Raw genomic sequence first — 10,243 nt, forward strand, 5'->3', positions numbered from 1 at the left:
TTTAGAAGTTTTCAGCAGCCTGGGGTTGGAAGTCCACAATGCTGCTAACAGTATCAAACCATTCATGGTCAGCTCATACGTGTGGGATCTTTGCTCCAAATATAAATCAGTTTTTCCATGCCCCTCTGCCAGCATCACAGGGTTTGAGCCACATGTTGCACTCGTCACCTTGGCAATGCCCTTTTTAAAGTACATAGTGTACCCTTTGCAGGGATAAGCTTCACAGCAAGCTCCAATACTTTCAGGGTGAGGTCATCTTGGCCCCAGTCTCAAACAGTCAGTGGGCCGCTCTTACCATCAACATAGAAACACCAAACTGTTCGCTAAGGATTGACTTCAAAACCATGATTAATGGTCATTGATACCTACCCAATACCTAGCATAGAAGATGCAATGGATTGCATCACTGGTGACAAGAACTTCATAAAAGTATACAGGGTGTTACAAAAAGGTACTGCCAAACTTTCAGGAAACATTCTTCACACCCAAAGAAAGAAAATATGTTATGTGGACATGTGTCCGGAAACGCTTACTTTTCCGTTTTAGAGCTCATTTTATTACTTCTCTTCAAATCACATTAATCATGGAATGGAAACACACAGCAACAGAACGTATCAGCGTGACTTCAAACACTTTGTTACAGGAAATGTCCTCCGTTAGCGAGGATACATGCATCCACCCTCCGTCGCATGGAATCCCTGATGCGCTGATGCAGCCCTGGAGAATGGCATGTTGTATCACAGCAGTCCACAATACGAGCACGAAGAGTCTCTATATTTGGTACCGGGGTTGCGTAGACAAGAGCTTTCAAATGCCCCCATAAATGAAAGTCAAGAGGGTTGAGGTCAGGAGAGCGTGGAGGCCATGGAATTGGTCCGCCTCTACCAATCCATTGGTCACCGAATCTTTTGTTGAGAAGCGTACGAACACTTCGACTGAAATGTGCAGGTGCCCCATCGTACATGAACCACAGGTTGTGTCGTACTTGTAAAGGCACATGTTCTAGCAGCACAGGTAGAGTATCCCATATGAAATCATGATAACGTGCTCCATTGAGCGTAGGTGGACGAAACTAAAAGGAGCTCTAACATGGAAATTAAGCGTTTCCGGACACATGTCCCCATATCATCTTTTCTTTATTTGTGTGTGAGAAATGTTTCCTGAAAGTTTGGCCGTACCTTTTTGCAACACCCTGTGTATGTGTGATGCATATGACCAGCTTCCACCAGATGAAGTGTCAAAAAACATCGTAATATCGACACCCTATTTGAACGTTTTTGATATGATCGGCTCCCCTTTGGCATTGCCCGTGCCTGTGCTATATTGGTACTGGTAAAAATGCTCAAGATTAATAGCCAACGTCGACTCCTTGTTTGATGTTCTCCAACTGGCCAATTTCAGATGTAACTAGGACAAACAATTTTTTGTACCACAAGTAGTATAATTGGGATATGAGTTAAGTGCATCAGAGATACAAACCACGCTGCACTCCATACTTGCCGTCCAGAAACTCCTGGCTCCCAGTGACACTCACTCCATCAGCTGCTGTGGAAACTATTAAGTGGGCTTGCTGGGATCTCAAACAAGCTCTTCTTCATTTGACATGTCTCCCCTTAATTGTGGCAGCAGAGACATCATACCATGCTTGGATGCAGTCCTTTCTCATGATTTTGATGGGGTGGAAAGCGCAACTGCGTTCATCTCCAAGACACATAAACATAAGCTCATGCAACGATAGCCAGATAGAGAAGGGAGCTCTGATTACTAACTTCAGCCTGAGGAAGTTCCACGATTACATGTTCGGCACACATTTTACTCCATTAAAAGACAATAAACCTCTTTTGCTACTGTTCTGTACCAGCTCCAACATTTCAACCAGATTGACACATCGTCGCCCGTTATGTACTTTGTTCCTGACAGGATAAAGCTACGACATACAGTACAGCTCTGCAACACAACACATCAATATTGATATCCCGTCGAGACTACCTCCTTCGACAAGACCCAGAGTTCGACTTGGTACCAGAGATCTGTCTCCACATGGACACATAAACAGAAGAAACAGAGACAAACTTCCCTTCGGTTTTGTCAGTCATGGTGTGGTGATCTTTACATGACGCAGTCATTCAGGAAGTAGTTCAGTTAGGGAACAATGGCTAACAGGAGGACCACAAATAACTGAACCATCCTGATGTAACCCCTACTGATATTACTGAAATCAGCTGTCAGTTCTCAATGCCATCCTATCGCTTCTGATGGACAATGGTCACACTCGAGTGGTCGTTCCATTTGCCCCCAAACAATGCATTTTGACACTCCTTCAAGAGGGTCATTCAGGAATAGTCCAAACGATTGGATCACAAACATGTGTATTGGAGATTCACTGAAAACACTACTGCTCAAACGACTGCAGCGTGCATCACCTGCCAGAGTGTATTGGCAGCTTCAGTTTGGCGATATTTTCCCTGGTCAGACACATCGTCACCATGGACACACCTCCACTTACGCTTTCTGGGCACTGTCTTGGTATGCTCCTTGTTAATTGTTATCGATGGAGGAAGTGTTTTCCCATATGTGTCTTGAATGCCTTCCTTCTAAGTCGTCGGTGAAAACAATTTATGTAGTGGCTCACATGCTTTCCATCGATAGGTTCCTAGAAAAGATTGTGATAGATGACAGCCTCATTTTATATCTGCTGAATTTGGCGCTTTTTGTTCAGAAAATGGAATCACCTGGACACACCTCCATCCAGCATCAGTGGTATCACAGAGAAGATTGTCCACAAGTTCAAGATGCATCTGGTCAAGCTGCACCATCACCATTCACTGAATGAGGCACTCATATTGTTCTTACGCTGCCAACGCTTCTCCCCACAACATGTGTCTAGTCCATCCAAAAAATGGCATGGCAGGCCACATCGATTGCGACTCTCAATTATTCACCTAACTGTCCTTCTTTCCTTGGCCCCCTTCCTACCGATCGAGCCACAACCGACACTGACAGCGGCATAAGGTCTGGGTGCTCATCTTCTCCATGGGCGACGAACACTAGGTGCCATCAGTTGCAAGGCTTATGTTAGGTTGGGCATTAGTTGAAATGCAACTCCAGGATGGCTCCTGTGCTGGCGTAAGCTGTCGCCAGCACAGTGGTTGGCAAAGATGTAGTGCGAAGATCGACAGTAGGCGCTGGATCAAACGAGCCTATCATGTGAGAGACCAGAGACAAACCGACAGGCAACACGCCACCTCGACAGCCTGTAGTTATGCCACCGCCGCCGCTGACCAGAGGGCCTCTCTGATCAACTCACATTCGACTCAGTCATCCAATTGGCGTCTGTCAGTTTATTCGCAGCATGTCTCTGTTCACGTCACAGACTATGACAGTACATACCGGCCAGATTAGTGACTATAACGATACTATAGTTTGTAATAGCAAGATTACCGATATTGTCTGCAAGAGGACTATTATTGATGAGCTTGTACCACAACACATGGACTCTCTTCAAGATAAGTAAAAGTTTATGTAAATAAGGAACTAAATCCATGTGTGCATTTGTGTTATAGAAAGAGGATACCGGCCGTCCGTAACAACATACTCTCCTTTGCTTCCTTGTGGTACAAGACTCTACAGTGGCGACAAGTATTCTACAGCTGCAGATGCTACGAACACCTTCACCAAGTGCACATTCGCAACACATGACCCCTATGACCGGAAATCATCCACAGCTCTTTGTTCCAGACACCTATGGCCGTCAACAGCAAATTTCAGCCTCAATCACAACAGGTCACATGGTCTCTGGGTACTGACGACATCACCCCTCTCAACAGCACAGGTTCACTGATTCTACAGGTCGCCAGCAGTGAGACTATTACTTCTTGGCACTTACAGATGTGGTACACACTTTCGTTCATCGTATTGGGGGAGGGAGGGGGGGAGGTAGACATGCTATTTTGGAGCCAATTGTTCTTTCACGTAGCAGCCTCTCCAACAAAAACGTCAAGCGGTTGGCCTACCCAGCAAAGCTGAGAAGCCACTCTAGCAGATGACTGCCAGAAAGTTCCGTGCATCCACTGGGCCAGAGGGTGGAGGTGGGAGGCCACAAGAGATCACAGGCCCCATGGATCTGCTTGCCTCCATGGGGTAATGTCACCACAAGTAAATCTGGCTCTGTGCTAGAACCTTCATACTGTTTAGGACAGCACCCGGGCTGTGACAGGCAGTCCACTCCTAACAACCTCTCTGCACCAGAAGCGGTTCATCAAAGAGAGTCTCGCTAATGAACCATCAGGATCTTTGACGCCATATTTGAACCAGCAACCACCGTGTGCAGCACCCAGTGCTTTACCAAGACGTGGCCTCTACATGAGGGACATGTGTAGTGTTTGGTGCTGGCCATTGTAGTGCTTCGCATTATTAACTTTTCATTACTTGGTGAACCCAGAAATTAACTTTCATATTTCTTGGGGCCGTCAGCACAACAAACAATTTTTGTATCATTCGAGAGAAACTTTGACTTAACCAAGTACTGACAGCGTAAGAACTTACTCCAAAGACGAGATTTGAGTCCATGTGTTTACTAATGAACTTGTTCTGCATTGTTTATCTGGACTGTGTTGTTGCTGAACCTCCAGCGGTACGGTGTACATAATATTTCATTTAATATACACTGTGATGGTGGTCTACAATATCCATACTGGACAAGCTTAATCTTTCTCGACTTATTTACACTTTCATTTTACACTTTGACAACAATTTTGCATGTCAAGGAAGGAATGGATGAAATGAAAGAAAATTGTGGAAGTGGAACAAAGGTAAAATTGAAGACACCGCGGCTCGAAAATTCAAATTGCGATATGTCGGTGAACTAATTAAATTTTTTAACAGGGAAAGCCGTTAGAAATGATTTAGAAACTGAAACGTCCCCTTTGAACAAATTATACAAGACTGTGCTTAAACTGACACACAATATTTTTAGCGCAACGCAAAATGACTTTCAGAAATCCGTACAAAGGAATGGCCCTGATTAACATTAACCTGTACCTTTCACAAATCACTTACCTCACAAAAATCTTCGTTACTCAAGTTACAGCAATACAGCGAGCGCCACTACTGCCAGCTAAATAAAAGATTCAGACTATTGAAGGCACTAACTACTAGTAGGCATAGTTAGCAAATGAAAGATTTTAATAGAGAACAAACAATGTATTTACCTTAATAGTGTTGAAAAACCATAATATACATAGCAGTTCATAATATCCAGTATAACAAATTTCAAAACTCCGCCATCTCTCTCCCCACATCCACCACTGCTGGCGGCTCACCTCCAACTGCGCAACGCTACGCGCTGTTCACATCCAGCTGCCCAACACTACAATGGCAGACAACAATGCAAACTAGCTACAGACTGCACACAGCACAGCCAGTGATTTTCATATAGAGCGCTACGTAACGTTGCCAATAAGAAAACATAAACAGCCTACTTACATAAAGAAAACATAAACAGGCTACTTACAAAACATGTTGGGATTGACAGAACCCGTTTGTATATCACTTTATTGTGTAGATGCTAAGCACGGATACAGTTCATCACATCGTCTGGAGTAACTAAAGGCAAGAACACAGACCTAGCATTCTGCACGTGAACCCCGTACACAAAAGATAACACAAAAAGGACACTATTTCAGCTATCGTGTATTTTACCATGGATCCCAATTATAAAAATGTATCAGAAACACACTCCAGTGACAAAAGTCATGGGATACATTGTGTCATACATCCCTTTGCCTAGAGTAGTGCAGCAACTTGGCAAGGGCTCCACAAGTCATTAGAAGCCCCCTGCAGAAATATTGAGCCATGCTGCCGCTATAGCCATCCATAATTGCGAAAGTGTCGCCAGTGCAAGATCTGACGCACAAACTGTCCTCTCGATTACGTCCCATAAATGTTCGATGGGATTCATGTCGGGTGATGTGGGTGGCCAGATCATTCACTCAAACTGTTGTATTTATTCAACATGTAAATGTCACTACAGATATTCGAATTTAGCCTATGACATGTTCTACATGCCTGCCATCCTTGACGATGATGTGGGGCAGAAGAATAGCGAAATTCTGCCTGACCTGCTGAAGTGTCGAAGCATTGATGCTGTCGATGACCTCCTGAACGGCCGTTTCCAGCTCAGCAACGGTTTTGAGGTTATTGCTGTACACCTTGTCTTTGATATAGGCCCACAAAAAGGATTCGCATGTGTGCAGACCCTGAGAATACGGCATAGAGACCCATTTCAGTGACCTCACGGTACTCCGTAGCCAGGATGTGATCCCCAAAGTGCTCCTCCAGGACCTCAAACACTCGACTGCTTCGATGGTGTCGAGCTCCGCCTTGCATGAAACACATCTTGTCGAAATCAGTGTCATTTTGGATAATGGGGATGAGATCATGTTCCGAAATCCTCACGAATCGTTCGGTAATCACCGTGTCATCAAAGAATATCGCACAGATTATTCTGTGGTTGGACACAAGACAGTCACACGTTGAGGGTGAAGAGACTTCTTAATTGTGAAATACGGATTCTCAGTCCCCCCAAATGCGGCAGTTTTACTTATTGACGGACCCATTCAAATGAAAGTGGGTTTCGTCGCTAAACCAAACCATGCAAGGACATACTAATACGCAACATGCCCTACGACCAACCGTGCGGTTAGAAGGTCCTAACGCCAACGGCTCAGAAGTTATAACGATTTTATTTTATTTTATTTGTTTATTTACTTTTTGGGGAGGAGGGGGGGGGGAGTTATCTGTCTTCTGACTTGTTTGATACGGCCCGCCACGAATTCGTCTCCTGTGGCAACCTCTTCATGCCAGAGTAGCACTTGCAACCTACGTCCTCAATTATTTGCTCGATGTATTCCTCTACAGTTTTTGCCCTCTACAGCTCCTTCTAGTACCATGGAAGTCATTCTGTCGTATCTTAACAGATGTCCTAGCATCCTCTCCCTTCTCCTTGTCAGTGTTTTTCACATATTCTTTTTCTCTCCGCTTCTGCTTAGAAGCTCCTCATTCCTTTCAACATTCGTCTGTAGCACCACATCTCAAATGCTGCGATTCTCTTCTGTTCCGCTTTTTCCACAGTCCATGTTTCACTACCATACAATGCTGTGCTCCAATCGTACATTCTCAGAAGTTTGTTCCTCAAATTAAGGCAAATGTTTGGTTCTAGTAGACTTCTATTGGCAAGGAATGCCCTTCCTGCCAGTGCTAGTCTGATGTCCTCCTTCCTCCGTCCGTCATTGGTTATTTTACTGCGTAGGTAGCAGAATTCCTTTACGTCATCTACTTCGTGACCATGAATCCTGATGTTACGTTTCTCGCTGTTCTTATTTCTGCTATTTCTCATTACTTTCGCCTTTCTTCGATTTACTCTCATTCGATATTCTGTACTCATTGGATTGGTCATCCCTCGGGCATGGGTGTGTGTGTTTGTCCTTAGGATAATTTAGCTTAAGTAGTGTGTAAGCTTAGGGACTGATGACCTTAGCAGTTAAGTCCCATAAGATTTCACACATTTTTTTGAAAAGCGAAGTTTGCTTTGCAAGTTAATACAGGGTGGTCCATTGATAGTGATTGGGCCAAACATCTCACGAAATAAGCAACAAACGAAAAAACTACAAAGAACGAAACTCGTCTAGCTTGAAGGGGGAAACCAGATGGCGCTACGGTTGGCCCGCTAGATGGCGCTGCCATAGACCAAACGGATATCAACTGCGTTTTTTTTTAAATAGGAACCCCCATTTTTATTACATATTCGTGTAGTACGTAAAGAAATACGAATTTTTTAGTTGGACCACTTTTTTCGCTTTCTGATAGATGGCGCTGTAATACTCACAAACGTATAAGTACGTGGTATCACGTAACATTCCGACAGTACACACGGTATTTGCTTACAAGGGAACCTCCCCATCGCACCCCCCTCAGATTTAGTTATAAGTTGGCACAGTGGATAGGGCTTCAAAAACTGAACACAGATCAATCGAGAAAACAGGAAGAAGTTGTGTGGAACTATGGAAAAATAAGCAAAATATTCTACGTGAGTAGTCCATGCGCAAGATAGGTAACATCAAGGATAGCAAAATTTCAGAGTTGCCGTGGTCCCATGGTTAGCGAGAGCTGCTGCGCCACGCGAGGTCCTTGGTTCAAGTCTTCCCTCGAGTGAAAAGTTTTTTTCTTTATTTTCGCAAAGTTATGATCTGTCCGTTCGTTCATTGACGTCTCTGTTCACTGTAATAAGTTTAGTGTCTGTGTTTTGCGACCGCACCGCAAAACCGTGCGATTAGTAGACGAAAGGACGTGCCTCTCCAATGGGAACCGAAAACATTTGATCGCAAGGTCATAGGTCAAACGATTCCTCCACAGGAAAACACGCCTGATATATTCTATACGACACTGCTGACGGCATGTGCGTCAAATGACAGGAATATGTTGTCGACCCACCTATCTTGTACACTTGGCGAATAGGTAAAAAGATTCTTCTACCTTGCCCTATTTAGGTTTTCTTGTGGATGTGATAATCACTCCCAAAAAAAGTGATGAAAACATAAGAGTTTGTGACATAAACTGAAAATAAAAAATTAAATTTTTCATTCGAGGGAAGCCTTGAACCAAGGACCTCTCGCTCCGCAACTGCTCACGCTAACCACGGGACCACGGCACTGTTAAGCTAGCATTCTCCTTGATGTTACCTATCTTCCACATGGACTAATCAGTTTGTATATTTTGCTTATTTTTTCATAGTTCCACACAACTTCTTCCTGTTTTCTCGATTGATCTGTGTTCAGTTTTTCAAGGCTTATCCACTGTGCCAACTTATAACTAAATCTGAGGGGGGTGCGATGGGGAGGTTCCCTTGTTAGTAATACATTACCCATGCGGAAAAGGTCGATATCGTGTTGATGTATGGCTATTGTGATCAAAATGTCCAACGGGCACGTGCTATGTATGCTGCTCGGTATCCTGGACAACATCATCCAGGTGTCCAGACCGTTCGCCGGATATTTACGTTATTTAAGGAAACAGGAAGTGGTCCGCCACGTTTGAAACGTTAACCACGACCAGCAACAAATGATGATGCCCAAGTAGGTGTTTTAGCTGCTGTCGGATCTAATCCGCACATCAGTAACAGACAAATTGCGCGAGAATCGGGAATCTCGAAAACGTCGGTGTTGAGAATGCTACATCAAAATCGATTGCACCCGTACCATATTTCTATGCACCAGGAATTGCATGGCGACGACTTTGAACGTTGTGTACAGTTCTGCCACTGGGCACAAGAGAAATTACAGGACGATGACAGATTTTTTGCACGCGTTCTATTTAGCGACGAAGCGTCATTCACCAACAGCGGTAACGTAAACCGGCATAATATCCACTAATGGGCAACGGAAAATCCACGATGTCTGCGACAAGTGGAACATCAGCGTCCTTGGTAGGTTAATGTACAGTGAGGCATTATGGGAGGAAGGATAACTGGCCCCCATTTTATCGATGGCAATCTAAATGGTGCAATGTACGCTGATTTCCTACGTAATGTTCTAGCGATGTTAGTACAAGATGTTTCACTGCATGACAGAATGGCGATGTACTTCCAACATGATGGATGTCCGGCACATAGCTCGCGTGCGGTTGAAGCCGTATTGAATAGCATATTTTATGACAGGTGGATTGGTCGCCGAAGCATGCACGTTCACCGAATGTGACGTCTCAGGATTTCTTTCTGTGGGAAAAGTTGAAGCATATTTGCTATCGCGATCCAACGACAACGCCTGACAACATGCGTCAGCGCGTTGTCAATGCATGTACGAACATTACGGAAGGCGAACTACTCACTGTTGAGAGGAATGTCGTTACACGTATTGCCAAATGGATTGAGGTAGACGGACGTCAATTTGAGCATTTATTGCATTAATGTGGAATTTACAGGTAATCACGCTATAACAGCATCCGTTCTCAGAAATGATTAGTTCTCCGAGGTACATGTATCACATTGGAACAACCGAAAGAAAATGTTCAAACGTACCTGTTACCAAGTGTTCGTTCAAAATGGCTCTGAGCACTACGGGACTTAACATCTATGGTCATCAGAACTTAGAACTACTTAAACCTAACTAACCTAAGGACATCACGAGGCAGAGAAAATCCCTGACCCCGCCGGGAATCGAACCCGGGATTCGAACCCGGGAGCCCGTGC

The sequence above is a fragment of the Schistocerca cancellata genome, chromosome 3 (genome assembly GCF_023864275.1).
Source record: "Schistocerca cancellata isolate TAMUIC-IGC-003103 chromosome 3, iqSchCanc2.1, whole genome shotgun sequence".
In the NCBI taxonomy this organism is placed as follows: domain Eukaryota; kingdom Metazoa; phylum Arthropoda; class Insecta; order Orthoptera; family Acrididae; genus Schistocerca; species Schistocerca cancellata.